This window comes from Mixophyes fleayi, chromosome 6 (assembly GCF_038048845.1).
Source record: "Mixophyes fleayi isolate aMixFle1 chromosome 6, aMixFle1.hap1, whole genome shotgun sequence".
Lineage (NCBI taxonomy): Eukaryota > Metazoa > Chordata > Amphibia > Anura > Limnodynastidae > Mixophyes > Mixophyes fleayi.
The window spans coordinates 24781022-24789397 of NC_134407.1; the positions used below are offsets into that span (position 1 = coordinate 24781022).

Here is an 8376-nt window from a genome sequence, read left to right on the forward strand (position 1 = left end):
AGCCTAGGAGTGAAAATAAGCCCAAAAACTTGATTTTTAAACTTTTTATGTTTTTTTCAAAAAAAATCCGAATCCAATACCTTAAATCCGAACCGAGACCTTTCGTCAAGTGTTTTGCGAGACAAATCCGAACCTCAAAAATAACGAAAATCCGGATCCAAAACACAAAACACGAGACCTCAAAAGTCGCCGGTGCACATCCCTAATATATATATATATGTATATGTATATATAGAAATATGTATGTGTGTATATATCTATCCCTCTATCTATTTATCTATCTATCTATCTATCTATCTATCTATCTATCTATCTATCTATCTATCTATCTATCTATCTATCTATCTCTATCTATCTATCTATCTATCTCTATATATATATATATATGTATGTATGTGTGTATCTATCTGTCTATCTATCTATCTATCTATATATAGTAGATATAGATATGTATATATACACACATATACAGTATGTGTGCATATATAAATCAGCGAAAGATAATTTACTAGTGGAGTTGCTGTGTGTATCTCTCTCTCTCTCTCTCTCTCTATATATATATATATGTGTGTGTGTGTAAATTATAAGAGGAACATCGGAGGGAGCGGGAGGAGAGATGACATTTATAAAGTGATTTATATTTTAGATATGGTGCTCCACATTACAATAAAAAAAACACCTTTTGTTTCCTAGTATACTTGACTTACATTTTTATCAGTTGTCACTAGTCCCTCTGGCCCAGCTCCCTAATTACAGAATTACGTCCCATGGAGGACAATTTGCACATTATTACACTGCTGCCATGCATAAACTACAACAAAGGCCATTGATGGTGCCTGTGGGGTAAACACACACCCAGCATCTGCACAGATAGATCAGTCATTGCTAATTTATCTAACTGCTCAGTGAATGAAACAATTCTCTTTCTTCCTACTATGGGATGGGCTCCCTGTATACTCACTAGTACTCTGGTACCTGGACATTAGTAAATATATTCCTGGAATATAAACTTTCTGTGCTTTGTATGACTTTATATATGTTTTTCATAACTGTATTGATGTTGTTTTTACATCTTTTTGTTGGTATTATTGAGTAAACGAAATATTACCGTCTACTCCCCACTTCACTTGGTCATTTAAGGATCAACAAGTGCATTTTAAGTCATTATAGCTGAATGACCCAAATAAAATCGTAAGAATATGAGATTAGTCAAGAGTGACATAGAACCATCAGATAGTTTTCTGGCCAATCGTCTACTTGTAACCCTTGCTGTGGTGATCACTTTTAGTACTATGCTTTGTACACTAAAATAAAGACAGTTCCAAGTGACAATATATTCATTTTTTTGATATTTTGTAACATATTCTTATCAAAACATTTTAGTTGTTCTATAAGTACTGTTATAATACATTTAGAACTATAATGCATTTACGCAACGGCCTAAATCAATACAGGAAACTGCAAAATTAAGCATGTAAACAAGAGAAAGCAGTAAAAAAAATAATCAATGTATGTAAACTAAGTGTATAACATTTCAAAGGAGATTATAATGTCTCTTGGTTTAATATTCTTTAATTCCAGCTTGATGCGTGTCCATGAATTGGATTATATATGTAGTATTTTTATATCCAGTTTGGGTGCATAAAAGTCAATGAGTTAAATGTCCTCATTAGCATGAGAAAGGATCAGTGAAGATCCCACACAGCTGCTGCAGAGTTCATAGGCTGAGGCTGGGACATACCATCTGCCAGCTGTCAGCCCCTCAGCTTCCACAGATACAAATGTCCATCTAGCTGCTGCAATAAATGCTGTTTAGTGGCAGTTTTTCCATTCTTAGCCTCTTTTGTGTAGCAGGGAATATGGTCCGATCATGTCAACAGAATGTGATAAAGCTAAACTTTGATCAAGTAGGGCAGATGTAATTATAAATGTAAATAGTTCTGAAACATTCATTCATTTTTACATGGCTCTACTTGTAATATATGAGCTCTAGCTTACAAATATTTCTGCAGATATTTCCATTAACTTATTGACTGACATTAACAACCATTTTCATGCTATTTTGCACCTTTGTATTTTTTTTCTCAGATTCATATTAATTAAAACAGCACTAAAGAAAGGCATAAAATATTGTACAGGCTGCTAGTGGGAAAATGCAAAGCAAAATAATACATAATTGCCGGCAGAAGCACCTCGAGCGCCCTAAATACTCACTACCCTTCTTGGATGCCCAACCCACTCTTCGGCAACTCCCCTCAGGCCCACACCCCTGCAGACACTGCCATGCCCCCCCTTATTCTTACATTGTGTAGAGTGGGTGGGGGCAGTATCTTCTGCTCTTCAGACTGGGAATGTGGCGCTGGGCTATGACATCATAGCCCAGCGCTATACTCCCAACATATCACTAAAATGGATGAGCAGCAGCCAGAAGATTCACCGGTAAGAAGTTTCTAGTTGTTGTTTCGCCTCCATGTCAGGGGCTGGCGTTTAGTGTGGGGCGCTGTGGGGTGACATTATGTCACTCATTCAGTGTTTTAGACTCCTCCTAAATCTTGTCACCCTAGTCGACCATCATGGTTCGCCAAGTGTGTATCACACAACAGATTCACCATACACGAGCATCGCCAAATCTAAAAATCCAACCGTTCGTCGCTCAGGCCTAACAGATAGATCCAGCAAGGCCCAATTATCAATGGTCGGACAATGATGGCTTACACAGATGTGGTCATCATCCGCCTGCATACTCTCTGTCCCATTCAACAACTGCTGTTTGACAGCCAAATGGGCAGCATGGTGGCTCAGTGGTTAGCACTTCTGCCTCACAGCGCTGGGGTCATGAGTTCAATTCCCAACCATGGTCTTATCTGGGAGGAGGTTGTATGTTCTCCCCGTGTTTGCGTGGGTTTCCTCCGGGTACTCCAGTTTCCTCCCACACTCCAAAAACATACTAGTAGGTTAATTATCTGCTAACAAATGGACCATAGTCTCTCTCTCTCTCTCTGTCTGTCTGTGTGTGTGTTGGGAAAGTTAGATTGTAAGCTCCAATGGGGCATGGACTGATGTGAATGAGTTCTCTGTATTGTATATGGGCTCCTTAACTATATAGACCCATTCATTTTATATGTTTCCTGTGCTTCATAAAATGCAAATGAAAATGTCTGAGAAACAGCACTCGTGTATCCAGGCCCTACCTGCAGAAGGATAAACAGCCCGAGGCTTAGTTAGTGGACAGATAGCTGCTAAGGGTTTTTCGGCATAAAGAAAGGAGGTGTTCTTATCGTTTTGCAAAAGGCCAGGTACATGAGAGAGTGTTATTCAGCAATTTAAACCCTTAGACAAAACCTTATACGTTGTCCTCACTTTAAGAGAGCTCTTGAAGTGAGTTCTCAATGCTCCCGGCTCATATAGAGCTCCGTTATAGTGTGCAGGGCGTTTACGCTCGTGGAAATAGACGCACTTGTCACAAAGGGTTTTTGTACAGGTCTATTCACAAGCATCAATTTTTGGAATCTCAGCAAAGTTTCAGCATTTGTCAGAACTGAATTCATTTCAGAACATTTTTTCCTTACTGGAGAAAAAGAAATCTTTTTTTTTTTGAGGGTATTGAATGACACATTAGGAAGCCATATAAAGTGACATTATCCTTCCTGTAGGCACTCAACACCTCCTTAGAGTGTGTCAGTAGTAACTCGCTCTGTCCTGTGATGTGAGGATGTGTGATGAGAGCTGAACAAGCACTAGAGAAATATTTGTCTTGACCAACAACAGCGACGGTTCATAGGAATCTTAGGATGGAAAATGCTTAGAATCTAGTTGTCCGTCTTTTCAGGATTTTCTTTTTTTGTCTCAAGATTGATGCTTTGTATTAACAACCAGTAAAATACTTGTGGACGATCAACTCTGCAGACTTTTCCAGTTCCAGTTTATTTTGCTACCAGGCTAATTCAGATGTACTGACTGACAACCAGTTTTCATGTCATGATCGTAGAAATGAAAGTTTATCGGATGTTGTTTTGTTAAATTTGATGTCATATTTGGCAGAAAATTTATATATAGTAAAGATTTTTTCAACTTAAGAAGTTGCCAAAGTCATGTTGAAAAAAATAACAATTATAAAGGACAAAAAATTGAAATCCCCTTTTCCGCAACATCTGAGAATCTACTGTCAGATTCAAAACAGATCTTTTTGTGTCCCATGATCTGGCTGTAAAAAAAAAAAAGGGTTTTTCCATCAGATTTCACATGAAAGTGAACTTTCTTTCATAAATATGGCTTTTAATGTTCTTGTTTTCCAGCTACACTGTGCAGTGTATGTTATAAACATAAACTTACATTCAGCAATAAAATAGCTTTTTACTAAGCTGACAAATTCATAAGCAAATACTTTAATGGTTTATTTCCATGTCCGGTCTTCAGATACTGATTAGTCATCTACTGATGTTCGTGCTAAAAGCATTTTAACTTTACATCTTTTTTACAAGCTACCCTCCAGTCTTTCCTGTGTCACATAATTCCTACAGCCCTGTAGGTATGTTTATATTATGCAATTATTGAAAATTATACAATAGCGTTTGATCCGCTTATAGTGATGGAACGTACAGCGCTGTTTACATTGTAAAGTTTCTGATTATTTGCCAAGTTTAACTGTTCTGTGAATTGTGTTTTACAGAGTGGTCACCAGGCGCCTCTGATACGCTGGACCGCAATCAAACGATTCCATCCTGTGGATCCAACGCCGCCACCAGAAATTCACTTATTTCATTTGCAGTGAATTATTTCCTGTTAACGCCGACTGTATTATTCTTTTTACCGTTTAAAAATTATTGTATGAGTGTTTGATAAAATATTTAAGATCTCAATCCAGTGAAAGTGCACTACACTAGACAACAAATAAGTCACAACGTAGTGCAATTTGATTTCTATTAGGAAGTACATCATTGGCTTTAAAACAATTCTATGGATCTAAATTTTATATAGGAGAAAATATGTGACCTATTTATAGTTCTTTTATAGAAGTGCAAATGTAACACCGAAGTTAGGCTTTCAAGATGTTGTTGGATCTCAAATATATGAAATATAGGTCACATGTCAAGAAGGAGAGTTTACTAATTCTAGGGCTGTATTAGTGTTTTTCATTATATGCTTATGCACAATTAACCTTATTAGACCGATTGCATGATCTGTAACCAATACTTCCATGTGGGATAAGCTCCACAGTGTAACAGTCATGTGTAGCTGGTCCCATTGGCTACGGATCGACGATTTTTCTCAAACAATGAATCTATCAATCATTATTGCAGAACTAGAAATCCCTAATATACATGTAGCCATACAGAGAAATCTTGGGGGGTGGTAGTTGAATAATGAGCCCTAATCTAATCAGTACCTGGCGGTAACCACGACTGAATGAATGCATTGGTACAATTAAAGAATAGTGAGTAAGAACAGCGTGCATTTAAGGAATTATTTCCGGAGAGAACGTTTTTGCTAATTTCTGAGTTTCAGATGGCCTGTTAAATTGATTAATATGGCATGATAGGCAGAAGACAATATTTTACAGAGCTCAAGACAGGATATAAACAGAATAATCTAAATAAAGCTCCAACTAGTTCATTTTGTATGGTTCAAGTTCAACAGTATCCAAAAAAAATCATGTGTTATTGAATCCTACATTCCAGCTTGAAATCCATGAAGTCACTACATATTAGCTTATGTGTGTAACCTTATCATAGTCGATGTTAGCTACGTAAACTCTTACATTGCTTTCAAGCCGATCAGGAAGGAATATCTTATATTGCAAAATCTAATGTAGTGCAAGAATTCTCTTGTCAATGGTGCTATGGGGTGAAATCCCTGAAATGTCATAACTAACCTGAGTATATTTACTACTTTTTACAATGTACTGGTGATATCCGTGATCAAAGGCTGTCCACTCTGCTTAACGTGTGCACCATCAAAAGCAAAAGAAGTTCACGGTAAAACATCTGGCATAGAATTCTGAGTTTCTTAAATGGTATTTGACAGCCGTTTATTGGGATGTTCTCACTCTGCTGTAATTTGTGGTTTTATCCAGATGCTGGTTTTACAACTCCTGGGGGCCCTTCAGCTGAAAGATGCTGTTTATTGATAATAAAAGCTCTTCTCTGATAGCTTGCACCAACGTACACTGTGCTCTGCCTGTGACTTACATTGTGCTATATTGCTCTGTGAGACTAGTTCATTGTAAATTTTTTCCTGGGAACTGAAGGCTCCAGCTAGGATGGGCAAATGGCTACGTCTCTAGTTCATTTTCATACAGGTACAGACTTATTGTTATGCTTTCCACATTACCACGACCAGAGCTAGATTTCTAGGCACAGTAGGCATTTGCCTAGGGTCGTCTCATCTGCGCCGGCTCACTCTGTGCTCTTAAATATATTATTGTCGTTGTATCAATCATTGCTGTGGCACACAGCATATTAATTCATTACGTGGACACATGCGCGTGAACATATCAATTGTTTAAGAAATGTAAAAAGCTAATAGATGATCTTCCTTTAAAGCACAGGTCACTACTTCAAGGGAGAAACGGTTATGTTGTTCCAACAAACAATGGTATACAACATAGTGAGTATGAATGGAACATCTCTACATTCACCTTCTGTGCTCCATTCACTTTCCACCCATTGTATTATAAGGTATCAGTGTTAACAGTAAACCCTACAGACATACATGTTTATTGAAATTTGGAGATGAATGTTACTATAACAATGCGGTTTTGTAAAGCACAGGGGATATCCAACTACTTTAACTGTTACCCTGTAAAAAAATATTTAAGCCACATGTTTCATATCCAAATGTGCAACTCTTCAATCTGCAATCCCAGCAACCTCTATGTAGAACCTCACCAGATTTTAATACACTAACAGGATTTATCAGATGCCTTGAACGGAATGTTTCATTATATAAAGACTGAAATGCTGCTATGGATTTGATCCTAATATGCATGGTTGCCCACGTATATACACACGTCTGAAATTAGAAATGAAAGTACAGAGAACTGATGCAGACTATAAATGTCACTTACGGTATCTGGCCAGTATGCTTGCAATATATACATCGGTATATTCATTCACATGCATTAACCCCATAATATCTTCATAAAGCTGTCGATTATTGCGTAATGTATATAGAACAATTGCTTGGTGAATGCTTTCTTGTTCATTCACATAGATGTTTCCCAATGAGATTGCTGCTTAGTTTGTTGTACATACAACCTTATATTTAGTTTGCATTCCTTCTGTGTTTATTTCTGGAACTACGGGGCTTGTATAAAGCAGGGTAAATAGGGGTATGCCTAACAATTCCCTTGCTACTTAATTTTTGGTCCACCGATACTTTCTGCCTGAAGTTGACCCCATTATAGGCACACCCCTGACTGTAAATGTTTTCTCTGCCATATTTGGGTAAGCGGCATTTTGAGATGTTGTGTAGATACATGTTTTATCAATTCTTTTACATTCTACAAAATTTGCCACATGCAGTACAATTTCTGTACTTAAAACTGCCCTTGGAGCAATTCATAGTTATTTTATACATTTGTTGTGGACACTTTTTTGATAGTAAATCATTTTTGTTTCATGGTGTAATGTGGTCTTGTTTCTATATGTAGCAAAGGACAAATTTGGAGTTGGCCAGTTCGAAATCCGGTTGAACTTCACCGGTTTGGCGATCCTATACATGTTCGCGGTACAATCGGCTATGGATTGCGACTTGTGGTTGCAGCTCTTGCTCAAGGTTCTCTTTCACTGTTTGCATGAAAAGTTTTTGTTATGTTTTTAAAACATAAATCAAAATAATATTTTCAATTAATATAAAAGCATTTTGCATTTTTTTTTCACTAGTTCTAAAGTTCAAGGAATTGCGACGCATTTTATAACTACAGCCGATCCGCCAAAGTGAGATAACTGAACCGCAGCCAGCTTGGGCATCTCTAGTCACAGTGCCCTGTAGCCTGCTAGAACTAAATAAGGTAGGGAGGGCATAGGCAAACCGAGGGGGGGGGGGGCTTCCTGGTGTCTGGAAAACACCCTCCAAGCCTGTGGCACTGTATAATTGAGGTGGCTGGACCCTGCCCCCGCTTCACACGACTCTGCTTGAAAAGGGAGAGCTGCGTGCACCTAACAGTAGTCCACGGAGCATTGCCCATGTATATTATGGGGATAAGAAGAGTTGGAGAACAGCCAAGCACTGTCTAACAGTATAGCCACGCCCCCATGCATGCTGTCACGCCTACTGGCGGTGTGGTGTGGAAACCCCCCTCTACAAATCCTGTGTTTGCCCCTGGAGGGGTATGCAAAAACCCGCTCTGTTACTAGCATTCACCAATAGATTATG

At 38.1% G+C, this 8376-nt stretch overlaps 1 protein-coding gene across 4 annotated transcripts in view; it reads left to right on the top strand.

The window, feature by feature from the left end:
* The window catches only part of JAKMIP3 (Janus kinase and microtubule interacting protein 3), a 114673-nt gene extending 107002 nt beyond the window's left edge, over nucleotides 1-7671 (top strand). For all 4 annotated transcript variants that reach the window (XM_075216040.1, XM_075216041.1, XM_075216038.1 and 1 more), the window contains exon 24: nucleotides 4670-7671. The gene's annotated coding sequence lies outside the window, so the exon portion shown is untranslated. The remainder of the gene's footprint in view (nucleotides 1-4669) is intronic.
* The last annotated feature ends 705 nt before the right edge of the window (nucleotides 7672-8376 follow it).